The 22,974-nt window shown below is 42.1% G+C and overlaps 1 protein-coding gene across 4 annotated transcripts in view; it reads left to right on the top strand.

Annotated features, from left to right (window-relative positions):
* Nucleotides 1-22,974, top strand: part of PPARGC1A (PPARG coactivator 1 alpha) — a 377,144-nt gene that overhangs the window by 222,776 nt on the left and 131,394 nt on the right. Inside the window, exon 1 of one of the 4 annotated variants that reach the window (XM_041125069.1) lies at nt 22,177-22,192. The exons of the other annotated variants lie outside the window; for them this stretch is intronic. The gene's annotated coding sequence lies outside the window, so the exon portion shown is untranslated. Of the gene's footprint in view, nt 1-22,176; nt 22,193-22,974 lie in introns of those variants that run through there. 4 annotated transcript variants of the gene reach the window in all.

The following is a 22,974-nucleotide window of genomic DNA, read 5'->3' as shown; positions in this document are numbered from 1 at the left end:
CAGCAAATAAAAATGAAGTAGAAGTTGTTCTCTTCCTCCCCCACCGCTCAAATATTTTCTGTGCTCAGTTGGCGAGAGGAAGTTCCTACACGCATTTGACTATTTTGAGGTCCAGCTAAGAGCTTGGATGTGTAACTGCCTGTCCCATATAACCATGCAAAGTGAATTCAGGTTGACATCTCAATTTTGGAGTTTTTATACGTTTGGATTCCAGCAGTTGCTTAATATTTTTGGTGGGCATCACCAGTGTGGCCTGTTACATAGGGGCCAGCTGCTACTGCAGACTTACCTAGAGGGTGGAATTCACTGGGCCTGATTTTCCACCAGCCTGCCCCTTGTGTCACTACTCACAGCTGTGCAAAATGCCACCATTGTTCTTCAGCAGCAGTTTTGCATCCATTTTGCGCAGGGATGAGTGACTATAGAGGATGCAAGCCGGTGGAAAATTCACCTTGTGTTCTGTGCTCCATCTTAGCGGAGGCACGAACCAGCACCCTCATGGTCTGTTGACTGTAAATCTCTTACTTTTAGATGAGCTAAGAAGGAGCCTTGCCATGGCTAAGCTAGTGTGAATCACACTGAGCTTACTTCAGCTAAAATAAACTCCCTTTTTCCTTCTGAATACAGCCCTCCTCTTTCCATGTGGCTGGGTGTTTGGTTGTGTGCAGTCTCACGGCATCCCCACGCTGCTGGGCTCTACAAGTCTTGGAAAAGTTGCACTTTGGGGTTACTGCTCCCAGCCACCACAGGGATGCTGGCTTCGGGCAAAAAGAATTCAAAATGGTGTGTTTCAAATAAGAGATTTTGGCAAGAAGGGGCTGGGTACTAGTCTGTTATGCTTTTAAAGTATATTAGCTCTGTATTCAAAATGCTTGCGGCTATGCCTGTGTATGGAGTAGCTCAAGGTTTCTTTGGTTTTGGAGAAAGCAAGCACCGCCCTTAAAAACTAAAACCTGCTCTTGAAGATCTTTTGAGGGAGCTGTCAAGCCAGCATCTCATTTGCTTTTTATTATGTCTGAGCAGTAGTTAAAACTGGAAAGGGAAGAAACCAGGCGGTTGAAGGACAGACTTTCTCTCCCCCGGTGCTGTAGAAGCGCCTGCTTCAGTCTGCTGCCATTTTGCTTGAAAGAGCTGGAGCACTTGAGTTATGGTGACATCTATTAGAATTCAATTAGTGGTAGTTCACTGACCCAAATTAACATTCTTTGTTAAACTCAAGTCAGTGTATATGTATGCTATTTCCAGGCCAAATGGACCTGCATAGAAAAGAGGCTTCGAATCTCCGAGCTTGTTGGCAGTGTCTTAGTAACTGGATTCAGAGCACAAGCTTATCTAATGCCAGCGCTTTAGGCTGGCTAATAGAATTGCACATGTCTGTGGTTTGTAATTAAACTGTGCGGAGCTCTGACTCTAGGTGAGCGGGGAGAAGGAGGACAATGGAGGACATGCCGGGGGCCTCCCTGCAGCCTCTCGGCTCCTCTCCTCCATCCTGGGGCAGAGGCGGCTGCTGGGACGTGTTGGAGGTGGCGGATCTCTGCTGGGAAAGGCATCCTAGCACGCAGGGTGGGTTGGAATATTTCACCCTCGCTTTGCGTCTTATTTCAAGCCTTTCACAGGCTCTTGACAGCATCAAATCTGCCCAGGCCCCAGATTGGACGTCGTTGGCTTTGGTGTTGGGGCTACATTAACCCACTCCTCTCCTCCCCTAAACTTTTCAGGTGCCCAATCCGTGCATTGCTGGGTTTGCCTGAGTGACTTTTGCAACGCCTCACGTAGTCGGGCATGACTGTCATGGAGATAATACCATTGCAGTCAGTAATGCCATTCAGTGTCAGAAGAGGAAACCGAAGGAAGTTCCCACTTTGTTCCTTTACCATGGTCTATCTGTTTGGTGACTTGAAATGCTCTAGAGCTGTCCATGTGGTTGTGGTTTCCCTACAGTTTATTTTTTTTGTTAAAAAAACCCCACTGCATGATATTTACCTATGTCTGCAACTTGGGTTTGGGGTTTTTTTATGTGCTTGTGTGGCTTTATCCCTGTAAGAATGAGTGAATCACTGGCTATGACCAGCTATGATTTCATTTGAAAAGAAAACATGACTTATTAGCAAACAGTTGTTAATGATTGATTTTTAAAGGGGAAAAAAATCTGTTTAAGATATTTTTTCACAGACTCTACTTCCATGCTGACATTTACACTAAGGCGGTGGGCAGAGATGTGTTAGTCTGGATCTGTTCCCATGTGTCACTTCGACTAGTTTAAACTGTCACCAAGCATCTTAGAATAATCAGCTTCATGTGTCTTGCGGATATCAGTCATTATATTTCACATTTTAATTTTAATGGTGACTGATGTAGATGTCAAGAAGTGTTGAGGCATTTGGGCATTGAACTTATGGATATTTTTTCTTATTTAATAGGGTTTTGTCTCAAGATAGTTAACTATTATAAGACTAAATTCACTCCTGGTGCAAGTGCATGTTTCCCATCTGTGTGGATTTGAATTTGACCCATACAGAGCAAGAGCTTTTTTGGGATGCAGTGGTTTTCCTTCATTATCTGTGCCAGTTTTCTGTTTGGTAACTTAGATATATACATTTTAAATTTAAATACACCAATCCCTATGAAAAAACAGCTAAATACATGTCAGCTTCCATAGAGAACATCTTTCTGATGCTGACTGTGCCCAGTACAAGGTAAAACTTCAGAAAATCTGTTTCCAATATACTTGAAGGCATTTACTTATCAGCAGCACAGATGGCACTTGAAATGCTGAATAATACTTGTTAAGAGCCAAAGTAAACGATGGCGCAAATGTAAAAGCGGACACAGGAATTATAGTCTGTGCGGATTGCACTACTTGTATAGACAGGTGATAAAATTTGCATGTACAAACTCTGCTTTACTACTGAAATGATCAGCTAATGCGCTTATTTGCCTGTGCAGGTATTGGGAGCAGAGGATAGGGCAGCTGGTTGCAGAGGTGGGGAACGAAGCGTCCAGGCCATACTATAAACTCAAATTCCTGCTGGCCCTGCTTGGAAGTGACAAGTAAGAGAATATGCTTTGTAGCCATGGATGCTCCAACCTTTAAGGCACTAAAATTTAACTACTTTTTGGTTGCCTCAAGCCTTACCCTGATGGGCTGCAAAATCTCTGTCCTCCTCACAACAGTTTCTTTAGCCTTCATAAGCCTTCCGTGGGTTCTGGTGGCACATTACAGTTTGGGGACAGCATGTCTTTGGTGGAAAAAACCACCCAGCCCAAATCAGTATTGAATTCAGCATCAGGTTAAAGGACACCCTGACCATCCCCCTGCTTGTGCTTTTTTTTTTAATATATGTGGATACTTCAGTAAAACCTCTGCATCTGATTTCTCATAAAGCTACTCCTGACACGTGGAAGTGCTGCAAGTTTTGCAAGTGCTGTGATGTAGAGATTGAGGAGACTCGCTGTAGCATGCGGCAAGAGCTGTGTGGGATTCAGCGCGGGGCAGAGGGGCTGCGGGAGGTTTGCCCATTCGCTCATTCTCTTTGAGGTCCTCTTTGAGCTCTTGGAGATTTGGGCTGTGGTCATACAAAGGCACCCTGGGGACTGGATGCCTCTATGGTCCTTGCTGCATGCCCATAGACCCTCTGGGCAGCCTTTTCCCGGGGTAGCAAGAGGAGACAAGAAGTGGAGAGGAGGATATGGAAATAGGAGGAAGCTGTAAACATGTGGGGAAGCAACAAGTATGTTGGGAAGCATAATGGATGGTGTTATCAGTTCACTAGCAGCTTAACTCTTCCCAGTTTTTTTGTAGGCATCGTAGTGCAGGAGAGTTTTAAGTGATAGTGTTGTGCTGGCACTCGTCGTGGACTGAATCTCTGCCGATGCTGTATACTCTATCAACCCAGAGACCCTTTGTTGGACCCTTACCTGTGCAAACCCCCATAATGTTAATAATGAGCAATCTTTTTTTATTTTTCCCCAGTATTAAATTGTCATTTTTCTTGCCATCTCTTTAGGATTAAAGTAAGAATAGGTCTTGCTGCAATGACAGCATCATTCAAAGACTGTAGCTGACCATTGCACTCAGCAGCACCACGTTAGCTCTCTCTTCACATCTCTGTTTCTTCTAAGTTCGGCCAGTCCAGCTCAAAAGTTGTGAATGCCTCCTTCGCCTGTTTCAGCTCTTTCCTAGCTGTTCATCGCTTTACTGCTGCCATCTGGTATGGGACCCTTTTCATCTGTGGATTCCCCATCTCTCTCCTGATCAGCACTAGCAGCCAAAATTCAAATCTGCGGTTGGAGATTTTATTCCTCCTGCTGTCCTCCTTCCTCTTCTGAGACGAAGAGGGATGGTACCTGGTAATGCTCTCTGCCATAGGTGATCCTTGGCTGTAGTGGTGTAACAGAACTTGACTGTAATATGAAGGCATTTGCAAAGTCTTGAAAAAGTTTCTTTTGAAAAGTTTATTTGCAAAGATTTTGGTTTTTGTCTTATGGTTGGTTAGGGATGAAGTTTGCTTTCCTTACTTTATAAATGAAACATCTCTAATATGCTTTTGTCTCCATTTCTCATGCCTCTGCATATTCCCATCATTAGAGGAGAAGATGGAAATTTGAATTAGTGGAATTAATGCTGTTTTTAAGACATTTCTGCTCCTAGTTTCAGTCCAGTCTGGAATATGCAATAATAAAGCAAACAGACATTCTGTGGCAGAATATCTTTTTTTTTGTTGGATTTACATGTGATATTAAAAAAATCAGTGTCCATAGAGTAGATGAAATAACATTTTAGTACTCTGTTGGCTACATTCTCTTCAGGGGTCGATACAGAGTGGCATTTGCTCTGTGATGCAGAAAATAATCTGGTGAAGAAAAAAAGATACGTACATCTGTAACCTACACTTAAAAAAAAAGCCTTTAGACTAGTGAAGAACAATAGTATGTGACACATTGAGACTGGAGAAGAGTTAATAAAATGTTGAGGAAGTTTTAAATGAAAAATAAAATAAGGGAAAAGCAGTCAGCTTCCTTCATCATCAAAAAAACCAACGATAATGAAATAGTTTGTGCATTTTGTTGACGTACTTGGGTTCAAAGTTCTCTTCAGAATTTTGATTTTGCACCAAAATTTGACAGTCTCGAGAGCGTATTAATGCCTTGTGTTGGTGTAATTAGTCTGCATTGTAAGTTTATTAGTGGACTGACTAATGTACTCTTAAAAGGCTTTATTTGGAAAAAAGTCAATATATGAAGCCAATAGAGCTCTCGAGAGTTTGTGCCACATACACATTCACACATAGAAAATCACGTTATCAATTTTCATTTGACTTTTAATCAATTACAGTGACAAAGAGATGATTTGAAGTCAATTTTATGTTGGTGCTAAATTAGTGTTTGATCACAGATGTTTACTCTGGTGACTGCTTTCTTTTGCAAAAAGCCTTGTAGAACTAGGTTGCGGAGACTGATGCTTCTCATTTTCAGGTGATTAGCAGTTTTTTTCTCTATTTTGCTGCTTTTAGCAGCATGATGGATGCACTTCTGCTGGGATATGATTGTGTGGGAACTTCTTAAGGTAAACATGGAATTTAGTAATGAAGCCTGGCCTTGACTTAGAAGTGCCGCTCTTTGAATGGAGATGCTCCTTCTCAGTGATCCAGCGCTACATCAGTTCTCAGAACAACAAACTCCTCCATCCCATCTGTTTAGATTTGTAAAATGTATGCTAACAATAGCTTTTGACCAAAAGAACATTTTGATTCCTACTTATTTTTAAGGAACATTTTGCTTCCTACTTATTTTTAAGGAACAGAATACAAAAGTAGAAAAGAAGAAGAAGCTGTAAGAATAAATGTGAAAAATAAGACACTAGGGTTCTTTGCAAGAGAGTCAGAGAATCAAGCCTAAAAGCATTTCTTTTTTTTTTTTTTTTTTTTTAATTAATATGCCCCTTCTTTATTTATCAGCTGTTTAAATTAGATAGGCCAAGACTTTTCATCCTCTGTTCATCGGAGAGCAATTCCTGAGACCACATAGCAGGCACATGTGGAAAACTACTTTGTCTTCTTTTGGATTCCCCGGATGAGATTCAGAATGTTGTTTTGATGCTTAAAATCACATAAACCCAAGCTTAAGACCAGATTTTGAAGTGGTCAGTGCCATCAAATGCAGCCAGATTTTCTAACAGTGCAATTCTTATTTAAATTCTAGTATGGGTTGCCAGAGAGCAGGTGCTAAATGCTGGGATTTTTTATTTGTTTCAAATCTGTGTGTCATACTAAGAGATGCAGGACACTGAACATTGCTGAGAATCCAGCCATAGAAAAATACTGCATAAAATGCAAACCATAACACACACAACCCAAACCCATCATATAAATCAGCCTAAATCATCAAAGCGATAGATCAAACAAATGCCTCAAAATTCAATTCTCTCTCTCCTGTCATTCTCCCCAAATGCTTTGCATAATACCCTGAAGATCAGCAAACAGATTTTGCCTGGTATGCAGTAAAGTGAGGAATGCATTTTATTGAGGGACCATGGAATAAAAGGACCCACCAGAAGCCTTGGCTGTGCTAAACTGAGATTGTAATGCTGGTGCCATTGCAAAGAGAATATATGGGGTTTTTTTCAGTTAGATTTTGGTCATTTACTGTTAATTGTACTTAAGGCTCATTGATTTAACACAACCTCTTCCACTGATAATCCCTGAATCATGACTGTAGAGGTTGAAAACCACAGGTTATATGCAGAATCTACAGCTGCTTGAAAATTGATAGATAGTTCTGATAAATAAATCTCTAATGCCTCATAACAAAACTTCCACTTCATTAAAATATTAAAGGGTTAAGTCCCCTGAGTTGCCAACCCCAAAGAAAGTATTTCAGGTTCTGTTCTTTGGGGTTTGCCTTCCCTTCCCCTCTCATCAAAAAAAAAAAAAGTACTAAAGAAAATAGAAAAGTAGGAAACAAAGTGGGAAAAGGGACAGTTAACTGCTCATTTCTTGATGAAAATATGGAAGAATTCTACACAACAGGTAATTACTTGCTTTTTTTGTTAAGGCAACACCCTTCTTTTAACAATACTTACCAGAAATTTTCCATCAGTAATACTGGGATTTGATATCAGTGAAAGGCTGTGGTTTGCTGCTGAGCTGCTTGGATGCCAAGGCGGTGAAACATCTGGTCAGTATATCCAGATGTGACCCAGCATCCTGCAACAGCTTTTTGGAAAGGAGATGGAGTACCACGGGGAGTTAACAAAAAGTGGCTGGACTCCCTGTTTGACTTGCTGTGTATAAGAGGTGGGCAAACTCCACACTGACAGTAGTGGGAAGGTTAATCTCCATTAAGCCAAGTTTTCCTGTGGCTGTGCTGGAGGAGCGTGACCCCGGGGGCGGCACGGTGGAGGCGGTGAGTCTCGGCGGCGGAGGCTTTGCAGCCCGCAGCGCCGCACACCAGGACTCGCGGGAAGCGGCTCTGAATTTAAAACCCCTAATTTCAAAAAAATTGAATTTTGATCGCTGCATGCTATACGATGAAAGGATGAAGGAGGGTTTTAGAGGGAGTAGCCCCCTCCCTCTGTTGCTAGTAGTAGGCTTGGTGCTTGTGCCCTGGTGTGCCCGCAGCACCGGCTCTCCTGCACGAGCTGAGGCTTCATCCAGCATGAAGTGCTTGGTGCAAGTAAACTACATTAACTCCTGTACAAGGAGAAATGTTAGGACTCTTAATAAGGATGCCACATCTGCAGCTATAGCCCAGCTGTTTGTACCCTGACCAGTGCGTAGACCCTTCTTCGAAATGTCCCCCATGACCTTTAAATTCAGTACATTAGCATATGCAAATTATCCGCTTGCTTACAATCTTTTTTTCAGTCATTCATAAAAAGTCATCTCAGTGAATGATGATAGCAAAGTCCAATATTTAAAAGACAGTGTCTTCGTACTGCAAGAGGTGGAAAAATGTTGCCTTGGCCATTCCTGTGCCTTGATTGTCTAAGAATAGAACTGGGGAGCTAATCAGATCTTTGTGCAATGCTGGTTTTATTTTACAAGCCTCCCTTTCAATGCAAGCCCAACATGCTATACTTACTTCTTCTATTACACTGTTTTCTTACAGCATTTTACTGGGTTTTTCCATTTAATAGGACAATCTGAGGATCTGATTCACTTCCTACATGACATGAATACTTCTCTCTTGATTTTTAATCTCACTTTCTATTAAAGTAAATAAGAATTATTTGTATCTCAGGAGGAGAATCAGAACCTGGATTATTGGGTTTTTTTGGCTCCAGTTCTATTTTACAGGTTAATGTATCTTTTTGGAAATATCATATGTGGTGACTCTGTCTCCCATAATTGTTCAGTAGAAGACAACTCTTCTAGTACTAAATTTCAGTCTGCTTGCGGGCTGAGATTTTTCTGCAAGAGTGAATAAAATCTGCTTGCCTTGTCTTACTTTCTTTCTTCTACTTGACTACAGGAGGGAGTGCTCCCAGTGATGTCCAGAAGGGCTCTTTTTTACCATCCTTTCTTCTGTTTTCCATTTGTCAGTTTTGGACTAGAACATGAAGAATGAATTAGGCAGTTGGGGTGAATCTGCTCTATTGGGAAGGGCCTGGTTAAGTCTGGAGATAATGAAGGGTTTTGTAAAACTTCGAAAAAAATGTCATTATGCATGAACCTATACATCTGTAAGTATCAAGTGAGCTTTATATATAATATCACTTAGCAGGAGAAGAAAGGACATTTAAATACTGTCAGAAATTAATGATGAGGGATGCCTGAAAAGCTTCACGACAGAAAGGTGTCGCATTCTTTGCTGCTTTATCTTTGTATTGGAATAAACATTCAAACTAAATTTAGCCGGTGTGATTTAGAGGCAGTCTGGCTTCAGCATTTCCATCAGGATTGACCCTTTCCAGTTGGCCTTGCTGCTGGAATCGTTAGTGAGGTGACGAGCCACGCGTTCCATGCAGGAAGCTGGCCAGGGACAGAGGGGCAGAAGGACACCGTGTGGAAATAGGCTGGTCCCAGGAGTGACCAGGAGTGGCCCAGAGCTCCTCCGCGGCACAGCTCTGGATGCTCGTGTTTCCTCTGCGGCTTGAATTAATTCCCACCTGCCTTTCCAGCGGGCAGTGGTGGATCCTTCATGGCAATCAGATTAGTGGTGAGGCTCCTGTCTGCCTGCCTCTCTTAGCAGCCTGGCACTTAAGAAGGAGATATTTAACTTGAAAAATGGTTTATTTTATAGAATTTCCAACCAGCGTAATGTTTATTAAAACAGCCATAAAATTCCCCACATACAACATGAAATTCAGCTTGATAATGGTGGTGCTGCTATTGTGATTATGTAAGCACACAGCAGCTGATTTAACAAAGAGATAAATTCAAATAACACGTTCCCGACCTGCGGCTGTGCAAGAAATACAGGTCTTGAAAGCTCGTGCTGGAGTCGGTACGGAGATCAGCAACGGGCTGCGCAAACTTTCAGCTTGAGATTCCTCATCTGAATTCAAACTGAGTCAGTTACCACGATCTGTAGCAGTTTGGATAAAATGAAGTGACGGTCTTAAGTCCGTTTCCTCCTGTACCCGCAGCACCAGCGAGGCCTTCGGGGGAAGCCTCTGAAGGGAGGTGTAGAATGAACCGGGGACGGGGCTGAACATCCCCCCTTGCAGCAGGGACATTGTTCCCAGCCACGGGGAGAGACTTCTGATCGGAACTGCATAGGTTCCCTGGGTACATTTGGGATGTAAGACCTAGGGTTGCCAATCCCACAGGGAGCCAGAAAAGCTGTGAGCCCACATAGGAAGGGTTGAAATGGCACTGGGGATGATTACCAGTGAATTTTCAAAACACTGGGTGGTACAGCTAGTGATTGAGATCGGAGATATTAAATGCTTTAAAAATGACCATTTCACATTTTTAGTGCCATTTTATTGTGTTTTCATTAGAAAATAAAAGGTCAGTATCCTGGCAGGACATTACATTGCCAGTCCGGGGCTCTTCAGGGCTCCAGCTCTTGCTATTTATTGCTTTCAGTTTTATCTCCTGCTGAAATTCATGTGAGAGAGAGCAAATAGACACATCCTGGGTAAAAGTTAGATGTAGCACATGCCACAGTGAACGGATGCCTTTTAATTTTGGAGATTACATCAATCACATGAATGTTATTTGGACTAGCATGCATGTTTGGAGCAAGCAGGCCATGAATATTTAAAAGAACAGACCACAGATGAGAAGCCTTCAGGAGGCTGACAGTCTAACAGGTATTTGCACGTATCACAACATTTCCATAGAAATATTGCAACTGAACCAGTAGCCACCCTCGTAAGTCGAATTAGTTGTGTTAGATCAGTTGCATGCAAGTATTATGCAGCCCTTGGTTCTTCACTCTGGTTTTTTAACACCCTGCTCTGTTAATCCTCCCTCCTATTCTGCTTTTAAACCTACTGTCTTTCTACCCTCACAGGACAAAGTCTGCCAAGGTGCAAACATGGGGTAAATACCGGGCTGAGGGTTAGGTTGAGAGCAGAAGCTGTCTGCTTTGCTGTGCAGGGGCCAGCCGCATCCCTTGAGGACCTACAAACTCCCAGCTCTACTGGCACCAGTTTTCTGGGGGACATGCAAGTTGTTTTGCGGTTGGCACCATCACCTGGGAAGGAGTCTTACTGTGTCCTGGCACAAAAATCAATGAGATGTGTTTCCATGTAGCCATGAGCAGAGGTTCGCAGCATCAAGACACAGCAAAATAGCTGCGAGCTTGCAGCTGGAGAGCTCACGCCGGAGCTGTGCTATGAAGCTCAGACCTGGTTGCCAACTACCCCCGTTGACCTTCAACGTATAGACATAGCCCAAATAGCTAAGTCTAGCTGAATCTTTGCTTGGACCAACAGCATGAGCTGTCTATGTCATCTTAAGCATCCTACTCCCAGGGCTTTCTTGCTTTCCTCCTTTTGTTTTTTTAAAACATTTTTGTGACTAGTTGGTTTTGCTCTCCTTCGTTTTTGCTGAACCACTGCTTCAACCGCTACTTCATCCTGTACCATCTGCACTGTATTTTTCTTAGCTGCTTTGCCTGTAACTACGTGCAAGAGAAAATATCCATCTGTTAAAGGCTGAGGTATTAGACAGAGGGAGAGACAGTTTTAAATAGGTATTACAGGCACGTCAAACCAAGTTAAACAGAGAAGATTAGACAAAATATGTCCCAGGAAAATCTGGGTGGCATTTTATTCTCATCAAAACATGAAAAATGATTAGAAGAGGGGTAGAAGGAAAAGGCTGTTTAATCTGAGAATCTTCCATTCTAGTTAGATTTCTGTTGTACTCCCAAAATACGATGATCTAACCATGACATGAAGATGATGATGTGCAATCGACTGTATCAACAGTTTCGCAGATGTTTATTTGAAGTTTAATGTTAATGAAATGCAGAAATGTGTCTTGCACATTCTTTTTTTTTTTTTTTTTCCTCTCCTCAAGTCCCAGTTTTCACATTTGGTCTTTCTAATAGTGGAATTAATTTATCTCATTTAGTACCTGAAGAACAACAATCTTCAGAAAGTGCTTTCATGAATGACCGCGGTAGGAGTCCTGTGTTTAAGAGGGCCAGGTTGGAACAAGCGGAGAGGTTAAAAATGAGTGAGCCTGTGGGACAAATGATCTCTTTTGGGGTCTATTGGAAAACCTTATGCTGCAGCACATAGCCTGGCAGGTTTAAACTCCCTTGTCACCAGGACTGAATTTATCATTATTAAAAGTACTAAGTAACATGTCATTGCCTTTGTAGCTGTGAGAGATAATTGCAGGCTCCATACTTTAAGGAAACAAACTGAGGAAAAGACTATTTACATACACCAGGAACATGCACAGATTAGGTTCAGCTAGCCTGTTTATACTGTCAGCCTGTATTATATTGGAGATTAGATAAATGTACATAAATGTTAGACATAACAAATACTTGGCAGTGTTTCTCCATCCTTGCATTATGCTCCACGTAGTCCATTACAGGACTTGCCTGAGAAGGCTGGGGACACAGAGGTGTTTAACTCCTTCTGGTCACCTGGGGTAAGAGACTGCCCAAGCAAAATGGTTTCTTAATAAGCCACAATTTTTGGTGTATTATTTCTGTCTGAATATTCAGGTTGGAAAACACTGCAGCTTAAAAACTACGAATCAGGAGGAAGCATTATCAGGATATTATTCCGTTATTGCTGTTGTTTTATTTGTAGTTACCAGTTAGCATTGCCAAGTTAAGACCATTTGGTTACTTGTCTTTTGCAAGTAACCAATCCATTTACACTGTGAACTGGGAATAATAAAACCTTAAATATCTTAGTGGTCAACACTGCCTATTTAAATATTTAGCATTATATTTTGTAATTTCCTTCTCTGTGTTTTTGTATTTAATTGTATTGATTTTTCTTCTTTTTTAATGACATCAGAAGAAAAAAAAATACGTAGAAATAGAGAGTATGTTTTTCTCAGTGGCTGAGTATGCGAGCTGGGCAGCCTGGGGACAGCAGGGACAGATTCTTCGGTCTCTCCCTGGGAGTCGGTTGTCTCCTGCTCAGAAGAAGCATCCTCAGGGCCTTGGTGCAGTAGGGCACAGGTGAGCTAGAACAGGGCTAGGAGGTCAGGGCATCTTTTCCCTTTTTTTTTTTGTTCCTCAATGTTTCTTCTGTGAAAGGTGATGAATATTGCTCATCGTGAAATACACAGTTTAAAATTTGGCATGTGTCTGGTTTTCCATCTATAGATTTCAAAACTGGTTACATAAGTTTATGTATTATCAGCTCATGCAAAGTAGTGCACAGAAAGCTAGACGGCTTTATTTTTAAAATGGCCTGTATTTTTGGCTGTCCAGTTGTAGACATCTGTTGCAGCTTTTTCAGAGGCCCAAGCGTGCCCCAGCTGCTACTGTTTCAACATTCAACACTTGCAATAATAAATGCTATTTTATTAGCCCAATACTTCCTCTGATGTCTGGCGCAGCAAACAAATCCTGGGCTCTCAGAGCCAGTGCCATGAAACCCCCATGATCCGTGGGGAATTCTTTGGAGTCTGGGAGCATGGGCTTCACAGGCACAGTTGCGGGGTGATGGCCTGGAGAACGGTACACCTCATGAAGAATGAAAAGCAAGAAACTATTGAGAAAATGATATTCCAGAGAACTGAGAATATAATTGCAGGTGCTGTGTTTGGACAGACTTGTTTGAGTATTTGCAAGTCAAAATGAATGAGTAAACAAATTTGTGAATTTTAGACCTTGGTAGTCTTCAGCCATCCTTGATATGAAGACCTGTGAAATGTTTCTACTGGATTTATTAACCTCTGTATAGAAAGCTGAAGACCACAACTAGAAGTCTCACTTTGGTAGTAATCATTCCTAAACTCCTTAGAAATGGAGATTGAGAGGGATCTGTGGACCACAGATTGGAGAGCAGTTTCAAGCGCTCTGGCTAATTACAGAGCTGGCAACTGCTGAATCTCTAGAAATATTTCTAATTGGGAAACTTCAGTTTGCCTACATAAACAATAAATACATCTGAGCTGCATAAGGGTTTTCTTGTGGGAGCTGTGGGACTATCCTTGTTGTTGTATACTATGAAAAGCTCAGTGGCTTTCTGTTCATTTACCTGGAAAGAGAGTTGATTTGAAGCTGGAGTGAAACCTTCTCCCTAGGTCCCGCAGTCTGGACGTGGCCATCGTCTGGATGGTTGTTCTCCCTTGCTGGACCATGTGTTACATATCCCTCATCCATCCAGTTCCTCCCTCTGCTTCCCTTTTCATTTGTCTCCTTTCCTGACTCTCACTATACCTAATAACTGTACAATGAGGAAAAAATGGTATGATGTTCCATGATGTAAATCAGTGCTTTTAGTATAATTTCCCTGTTGAGGCTTCTTTTGTTTGTTTACTTGCACTGTGTCTGTATCGAGCGTGTTCTTTCTCTGGAGATTGTCCAAGTAGATTTTTTTTTCCTGGCTATTTATCAGAGTTTTGCTGTACATTTTCATATATATATTTTAAAGTGCAAGACACGAAGCATACAGAGCTTTAACTGGAAGTACCTCATCAATAGTTGATTCTAAACCTTCAGAAATGGGGTATTTTGTCTTGTCATGTTAGCAGCTTGTCGCTGTAGATAGGGAGGATGACCCATGCTGTGATCATCCAAAAGAGATAATGGAAGGATCTTCTGAAGATGATGTCAATATCCCTGATGTTATTTTTGTAGGGATTCCAAAATGGACAGAGTGATGTATTTCTCTGAATACAATTACGCTTATACTATCCCAATACGGGGCAGAGAAATACATGCCCAAGTGTATGTGTGCTCACCTGCTGCTTCAAAGGGAGTAGAAGGATGAGGCAACTAGTCAAAATGAAAAATTCAGTTAGTGAGGCATGAAAGGAGAGTCTGAAGGTAAATGCTGTTAGTGCATGGACCAGACTTTTGGGAATCATGACATCATGGCCTGCTTTCACTGCATCATGAACACAGTGGAAAGACAGAGCTTGAAATGTGAGTGTCTGACATGTTTTTGTAGTATAGAGGGATGTGGTAAACCCACTAAATGGGATTTTTGGGGACAGAGAGTGCAGAATATTAAAATATCAGGTAAATAACAGCTTCTACAGGTGTTTCCATTTGTACTGTACCTGTAAAATCCAGAAGCTCCTGCTGACTGTAAAATTAATAATAGGCAAAGTCGATGCTAAATGGCCTCAAGAAAAAAGGCACAAAAATCTTATAAAAAGTCAGGATCGATAGGATACCTCTTGCAGTACAATATCAAGCCTTCTTTCCCCTTCCCCCAAAATAACATTGTCAGTTATACAGCAAAGCTTTTACTTACTTCTGCTAATGGAAAACTGTGATAACGATCTTTGAATAATAGGGGTTTAGAAATAGCAGCTCCTGGGTCCTTATACCAGCTTTACTAGTCAATACTGTAGTTTTCTTTTCAAGAGGCAGCAGTCCTGGAGGCTGAGAAGAAATCAGTGCCACCCAATGTATCTTGAAGGATTTTGGGGTTTGGGTTTTTTTGCATCTCATATGAATTATTAAATGCAAATTCAGCAATGCAAGGGAGGAAAAAACAGATTATTTTCCTTTTGAGTTTGCTGATTAGTCAATTGCTTAGTTCATGGAGGATGCCACTTGTGTCAAGTTTCTGTATACTTTCATAGAACTGGAGCACGATACTTACCGTATCTCAAGTGAATGATTTTTCAATTAGCCTGCAGTTCCTTGGCTGTATTCCCTTTGCAGTCCTACGTGGGTGATGTAGAGCAAAGGTTTAAGAGGTTTTGGACAATTTATGATGTTTGGAGAGGCTATTTGTCAAGAAACAGTATCTGCAACAACTTTTACATGCAATTTTAGTCCTGGCTCTTTTGTTTATTTTTATGGCACTGTTTTCTAGAGGTGTTAAAGCTAACTTGAAGGTATTGTTTAAAATGGAGGGGTGCGGGGAGGAAAAAAAGCCAGTGTTAAAAGATCGAGATATCAGGGGGGCACACGACTACACGACTGTTTTTATGATGGAGCTGCAGATGGGAGGGCACTGCGAATTGGTTTACTCTGCCAGCCGAACCCGGAAAGAAAGGAAAGATCAGAAACATTTGAAAATGAGATCATACGGCATGTGAACTATACAGACATCTCGCCCATGTTTTTTTTATGAGAAGTCTTACTGACATTTGAAAAGTAGGGACCTGTTCCCTAGTCTTAAGGTTGACTGACATTTAAGGGCAGCATAAGGCATGATTTCCTTCCCCTCTTTTTAAATTGAAGTTTTCATAAATCAGGGTGAGGGAGAAGCATGGTTACACCTTGCAAAGTGTTAAGATCTGTGTAGAAATATGAAAAAAGTAACCTGTGACATTTTAAACACTTTGCTGAGTCTTGTTTTGTTCTACATCTATAGAGGCATGGATATGGAGACACACTGTGACAGGGAGGGAGAGAAGCTGAAAATGGTTTAATTTCAGGTATTTATCACAGCAGCTCAAACACAGTTGCACAGAATTATCAAAATCAGGGAAATCTGGGGTAATCTAAAAGTACTGCTGAAGAAGCTGCTACTCTGTAAGACCGGGCAGCGTATTTTGTCTTCATCCCAAATGCAAGCAGGCAACCAGGCTCACACCAGGGACAGGTTCAGGTATGGCTGCAGTTGCTGGCGTGAGTGGGCAATACCAGCACCGGCGAAGGGCCCTCGGTGGGTACCACTGAGATCCAGAGAGCAAGTGCCTTCCTTCAATCACTGAGCCAGTACCATCGCTTAGAAAATACTCACCTTCCTGTGTTTTTCTTCGCTAATGTGTTTCTCTGCTCTAAGAGGCTCAGGACACTTCCCCTGAAAGGGCAGTAGCATGGGGTAATTTATAAAGCTACCCATATTTCCTAGCGTCTTTGCTGAGGCTGAGCATTAGTCGCAAAAAGCTTAAGTGGCTCCAACAGACTCAAGGTAAAGTCTGTATTTACCCCTCACATGCATTTCTTCCTTCCAGCAAATTCTGAGCTGCAGTTTCAGGGTACTCTTAATTATAGAAACCAAACCTGCTTCCTTGTGAGGTTTTAAAGCCATTCTCTGAAGCATCTTTCTTTGACCTCCAAGCCAACTTCAAGTGGTCATGTAAGAACTTAACAAGGAGCTTGATCCAGACATCCCAGGTAATCGAAGGCAAGGTCCCATGGAGTTACTTGGGCTGGAAATTGGCAAAATGTTCTGTGGTGGTTTGAAATCGGTTTCTGGGAAAGCAGCATCGCTCTGCAGCTGGTCCTGCTTTCATGGGTGATGATGGCCAGATGTTGCAGTCAGTCACTGAAGCTGGTTTAGGACAATTGTTTTATAAAGGGTAATAAAGAGCATCAGTGGAGGACATTAATATTTAGGTGGGCTCCTGATAAAACTATCTAAAGAGGAGTGATATAAGTGACATAAAAATTCCCATATTGTAATTTGAGTAGCATAGAAGAGTGACTAATGAACTGCCTTGCTTTTATAGCTAAACAGACTGAAGATAAGACCGGTTCTACTACATCCTGACTACATAATTATCATGGGAGGAATTTATATCACTTTTTGTATTTAATTTGCAATATTATATGCTGCGCGCGCATGTGTGTGAGTACTGGCTTCTTGTGTGCTGAGGAACAAAAGCTTAGCAGTTCAGTTTAATATTAATTGTGTGTGTTTATCTCTTTCTAATCTAGAAATCTTTCTATGTTTATGTTTAAAAGCACCTGTTAAGAACTTAGTAAGCCTTTTTTCACCAACACAAATGGTTTGCGTATTTCTGCTGCTATTACCTTTTAAAAATAAACACCAGAAATATGGGGCAAGATTCTCTGCTGCTCCAGCGTTAGCCAGCACGGAGTGGGAGGACCATCAGAGAGCTATTTATGACATCCTGCTTCTCAAGCGATTACTGCTCAGGACACCAAATAAATGATAGTAGCTTCAGGGTTTCTCTGATGTGAGGGCGGCCAGCTGTGGTCCTAGTGGAGACCATCAGTTTGCAAAATGCAGGGGCATTCTTCCCCTCCCTCACTGCCATGATTTCCCTCTCCTTACTGCTCCCAGATTTCATTCATCTTTCCATCATGTAGAAGTTTCGTTCCTTTCCTTTGAAGCAGCTGAGGTTCATTTAGAGAGACATGTGTTAGCCTAATATTGACTTTGTCCACTACACCTTTCATGTGCTTATTGTCAGGCATATTGCTTCCTCTTGTAAATAACTCCATGGAGGATGCTCTCAGCAGCACCCACAGTGAGGAGGAGTAAGTCCTGACGCAGCGGGACTGAGCTGCGAGGTGGGTGGCCTCAGGGTGCATTGTCTGGCTGGCTCCGGTGTCTCCCAGGGCGGTGATGAAGCCAGAGGATGTGGTAGCTCAGTGGTAGATCTCTCTCATCTCTACGCCATTTTTCAAGCATAGCATAAGAGTTGGGGTTCCAATCTGGAAGTGTTTTCCAGGTTTCTAGTGAGTATTTAATGATGTTTGACCATGTGGGACAGTATTAGTAAGAGTCTTGAGATCAAGAAACCTCCTAAGCCTTAGGGTCTGTGTTCAAAACCTAGCAAACAGAGAAAAATATTCTGGATCTCACACCTTTTTAGTGAGTGCTTTAAACCTTAAACCCTTGACTTCATCTTCTTCTGGAAGTTTTGTGACCCTTCAGCTCCTCAGGACAATCTTTATTCCCTTTTCCCATGCCTGGGTTGTAGGACTCTAAAATAACTGCTTTTCTTGTAGTAGGCTGCTTAGAAAGAGAAGATTTTGTCCTGTGGAAATACAGCAACAGTGACAAGCAAATCTCTTAAGGCTTTTGCTAGACAAAAAGGACAGTAGGTAATCCAGTAACTGTGTGAAAGAGATTTATTCTGGAACGAACTGACATTGCAGAAGGAAGCATCCAGCTTCCGCCATCTACCTTCAGTTGCGAAAATGTAAAACGAAGGGAGGATTGAGCCCAGGGTGTCCATTCTTGCTGCCTGAGCATTACTCTCGGGCTTGCCACGGCCCCACAGGGCTGCCGTGGCACTGCGAAAGCTGGAGAGGAAACTCTATTGCGGTGGAGAGGTGAATCCCACCTCCAGTATTCATCTGCCTCTTCCCCCGAGGTAGTTACCAAAGTACTTATTTTCTCGCTTTAATGTGAGCAGTGACTGAGGCACAGCTCTTATCTCCAGCTTAGAGAAGATGACTTCACCAGATTTGAAAGGGAAGTTGGCAAACCTGGGCCCATCCAACTGTGGAGCCGCCTTTAGCCCCCTGAGTAGTCAATGGACAGAAGGTGGTAACTGCAGAGCTGTCTTTAGGTCTTCGGTTGGAAAGAATCACACTCCGCAGCTGGCTCTCCTTGGCTTAGTGGGAGACCCGCTGCCCTCGTCCTGACTCAGGTTGGTTAGCCAAGTCCTTGGGTTGAGAGGGTGAAGCGAGGCCTCAGAGACAGGAACAAGACACTGGGGTGAAAAGCAAGTGAATCAGCAAAACTTTCAGTGAAAATTCTGCCATGCTTACTTCCACTCTCCTTTTCTTGACTAGTGTTTGAGCTTATTTATTCCGTACCGTTATGCTGGTGGTACTGAGTTATGATGAGAAAAGACTTGGTCCATCACCAAGCACTAATTTTCAGATAATTAATACTTGGCACTGGAGTAGCACTTAACAACCATGACTGGAAGATGACTGACGAAAAGTCCAGGCATGGCATCATCTAATTATTGCTTCTTTTGTCTGTGCCAAGGATGTAATAATTTGTTACTTCTTCTAGGCGAAGGGGAAGTGATTACAAGTTTCTTATGGGAAGCAGAGGTACCGCTGGGCTACCATTAGCAGTACCATGGGTATGAAGGGCAAATTACGCTTGGTGATCCTGCCAGGCTTACGTTCACGAAAGCCAGGCTCAGGATTTATAAATATTATTCTCTGGTGACAGACATAAGTGGCCCTCTGAAGAACAAGACTCTGTATTTTCTGCCCTTCTGTCCTTGTCCTTAACATCCGTTCTTTCTCTTAATGTTTTTGCTAGGACATCCTGCTAGCTCCTTCTGAGCTGAACTCACTGAGTCCATTACTTCCTTAATTTCAGTCTCCTCCTTGGTGTTCAACTTTATTGCTCCGTTACCAAAAAGAAAAAGACTGCTCACCAGGTGGGTTATCCCAATCTCTCACTGCTCTAAATTTAATCCAGGTTTTTAATATAAATGAACTATCTGGTCAGCTGGGGAAAACTGAGTGTGTGTGGCAGCGTGGCTCAATCACTGGCATCCTTGCCCCTAGGCCAGAAGGCTGCACTTTCATTAGTCCCATACCAGGACGTGGCTCATCCCCGGTGCTGCAACTAGGAGTTGTGCTACTTGAGGAGCTGCACTCTGGATGAAATGCTGCATTGAAGCGCCTTGTCCTGGTGGCTGGTGGCCAGGTGGAAGTGGAAATATCCCAGAGAATGATTTTCTTTTTTCTTTCTTTTTTTTTTTTTTAATGAAGAAGGTATAATCCTATTGTCCTGGTAGTATTTCCTCTTTCATCAGAGCAAGTACAAATGTCAAGGTCTGGGTGTAAAAGCCATGGGTAAGTACATGTGGCGTCTCTGTTCAGGCAAACGGTCACTACCCTGACAGTTCAGTAAAAGGTATTTAGGGTGCCACATATCTGAGAGGCAAATTATAAACCCAAGCTGTATTCTCTAATATAAGAAAGCACAGAAACAAAAAGCCAAGTGCTGGGCTTCATACTGGATAGCTCATTAACTTAAAAACAGAGTACGAATGTAAATTATAACCCTTGTTATTACTCATAACTACAGTTCAGACGATAACTTGGCGGTTTGCCCACGACTCTTTTATAAACCAGTAACCTCCGGAATAAATTATACATCATACATAATACATAATTGTCCTTAAAAAGGCAATAATTGTTCTAAAAGGTACAGTTTGCAGCGTGTTTCACATGAAATGTATGCCACAAAGCCAGCCGAGTTGCTTGGGCTCCAGGTTCCTGGATAACCTGTGTGCTCAGCGGTACTGGAGTTTCAAGTTGTTGCCTCAAACCTGCGGTGTCCCAATATGGGACGATTTCACAAAAACAGTATGTGTTGTCTTGCGTTCTCCTGTGGCAGGGGCGCCTGTGCTTCTTCCAACTTGGGCTGTGACAGATGCCCTCACCTTTCTTTGATTTATTCTTGATGAATCCTGATGTTTACAGCACGTGTCATCCTGGAAGGGCTGATTTCCTAGAGTAATTGCTGGATTTAAAACACAGTCTCATTTCTGTGCAGTCAACCTAAATCCTTCATTCTCCCAGGACGGGCCACTTGTACTCAGTTGTGCTCTGAAGGGGACATCAGGGCAAAGCCAACAGCAGGAACACACACCACGAGAAACATCCTCTCCCCAGTCTCAACACCTCTTCATGTACACAAGATTCTGTGTACACCTAGGCTCTTTCTACTCTCATTATGATATTCAGGTGAAGAAGTAATACACCAAGAGTACCATACTAGGAGGAGTTTTGGTGTTTCTCCTGCTAATGGCCTGATTATATATGCAGAGCTACTCGCTATTTATATGGAGAATCGTATTATCTCAGTGCCAGTCAAATGTTTTTAATAATACGCATTTAGCAAAAAAATAATTTATAGAATTTTGTGCTCCCCGCATCCTACCCCAAATCCTTTTAAACATGCTTCATCATGGTTTTTGCTTCAGATTTTTTTGGTTTGCAGTTTTATAATGTCAATGTTGGGTTACCAGTACAAGGCTTTCTTTCTACGATCAAACTTCCAATTAATTCTCTTTGCTTGTAGGTATTTTTGTAAGATAGACAGCAGGAAGGTTATGTGTACTTTGTCTCTCCCCCCCCCCCCCCCCCCCCTTGTTTATTTGTCTGCACAAGACACATTACAGGAAAACTTTCACACGGGAGTTGCCGTGTCGCTGTAATAATTGATACCGGAAAGTTATGTGAAGGTCTTATTGTGCTAAATAAACCAGCTTTTTCTCAGAATGAAAAGATAAATGGTGGGACCTAAAAAAGAAAACCCTTTAAAAATGATCTACAGTGTAAGATATATAAACTACAGGAAAAGTACCCACATATTTTTATCATTGGAAAGAAAGGTCGCTATTTTTCTACCACGGTAACAAAATAATAATATGTTCAGTTAGCAAAAAACTCGTACAAGCAAATGTTAAGATGCTAATAGATGTTGCAAGCCAGAACTTGAACAGAGAATTCTGCTTTCCTAATGTGGGTTTGCTGCCCTTCAAATGATTAGATTCTGTCAATCAAAGACTGTTTTCACATATAAAGCTATTATAGCCTGATCTTCCTCATTTCTGAAGGGCAACCAAACTTGAATGCTCGTGGTGATAAAATACTGGTTGCTTTATGCCCTGATTTTATAGATGGGTGTTAAAACAAATTTAGTCTTAAACTTTCTGTGGAAATAATTTGAAATGCAATTTGCTATGCATGTATTCATCTTCTCTCCTCTTGCTCTTCAGATTTTTCCACTGATATATTGATCATAGTGGATAAAAAACAGTTATCTCACACCATTTTCCACGATGGCCCATCTCACCATCCGGTCTTCCAGCTGAGCTTAGTCTAAGCTATCTAAATGAAGAGTCTGCAAGAAAACACATCTTTGCTCTGGAGCTAGCAGCCTAAATTTAGTGTAGGTAAGAGTGGTCTTGGAACTGGGTTACTCTGGTGGTGTAGGGCTTGTAGGCTGCCTGCATCTATAATATCCTGCTAGCCCCGGTCTCAAAGTGATGTGGAAGCCCAAACTCTTCGATGGTCGACACTACCTTCCCCATTCTGGCTCTGAGGTGACTCTTAAATCAGCTGGGTTTGCGTTCATGTAAATTTCCCCACGGTAAGGGGAGACAGAGAGGGAGGGGACCCCAGGGACCGAATGCCATGGCAGCCCTGCCCAACGACAGTCCATCTCCCCACAGCTGCCTGGGTTGGGGCTTTCACCAGGGCTTACTCCGGTGCATCACGGGAGGTGGCAGCAGAGGTGTAGTTGATGGAGAGAGCTGAAGAACCGCAATCAAAACATGCCCTCCCCCCGGAGATGGAATAATTTTAAGCAAACATTAGTTAAAATCTCAGTGTTTTCTGGTACACTGTTGTGTTTTTTCTGAGTGAAACACTGGTTGATAATAAGGTTCTTGTGTCAACCTGTGGTAGTGCCTGTTGAGAAATCTTAATGATGTTTATTAATTTAATTAAAGAAAGAGAATTTATTTAAAGGCCTAAGCACAGAGACAAAAGTAAGGTTGAAGTATCTATTCAAGCTCTGCATTTCCTGCCTTTTTGAGCGCTTGATTTCAATATTCGTGTTACAGTAACACAAACAGTATTTTTAGGAGTCATGTGTGGTTTTGACAGATAATTACAGGTACGTCAGGCGTTGCTCTTTCTCCCTCAGGTCAAAAACTCTTGTTGGCTTTG

Source organism: Aquila chrysaetos, chromosome 1, assembly GCF_900496995.4.
Source record: "Aquila chrysaetos chrysaetos chromosome 1, bAquChr1.4, whole genome shotgun sequence".
Classification (NCBI taxonomy): Eukaryota; Metazoa; Chordata; class Aves; order Accipitriformes; family Accipitridae; genus Aquila; species Aquila chrysaetos.
This window is presented reverse-complemented; position numbering and strand designations above follow the sequence as displayed.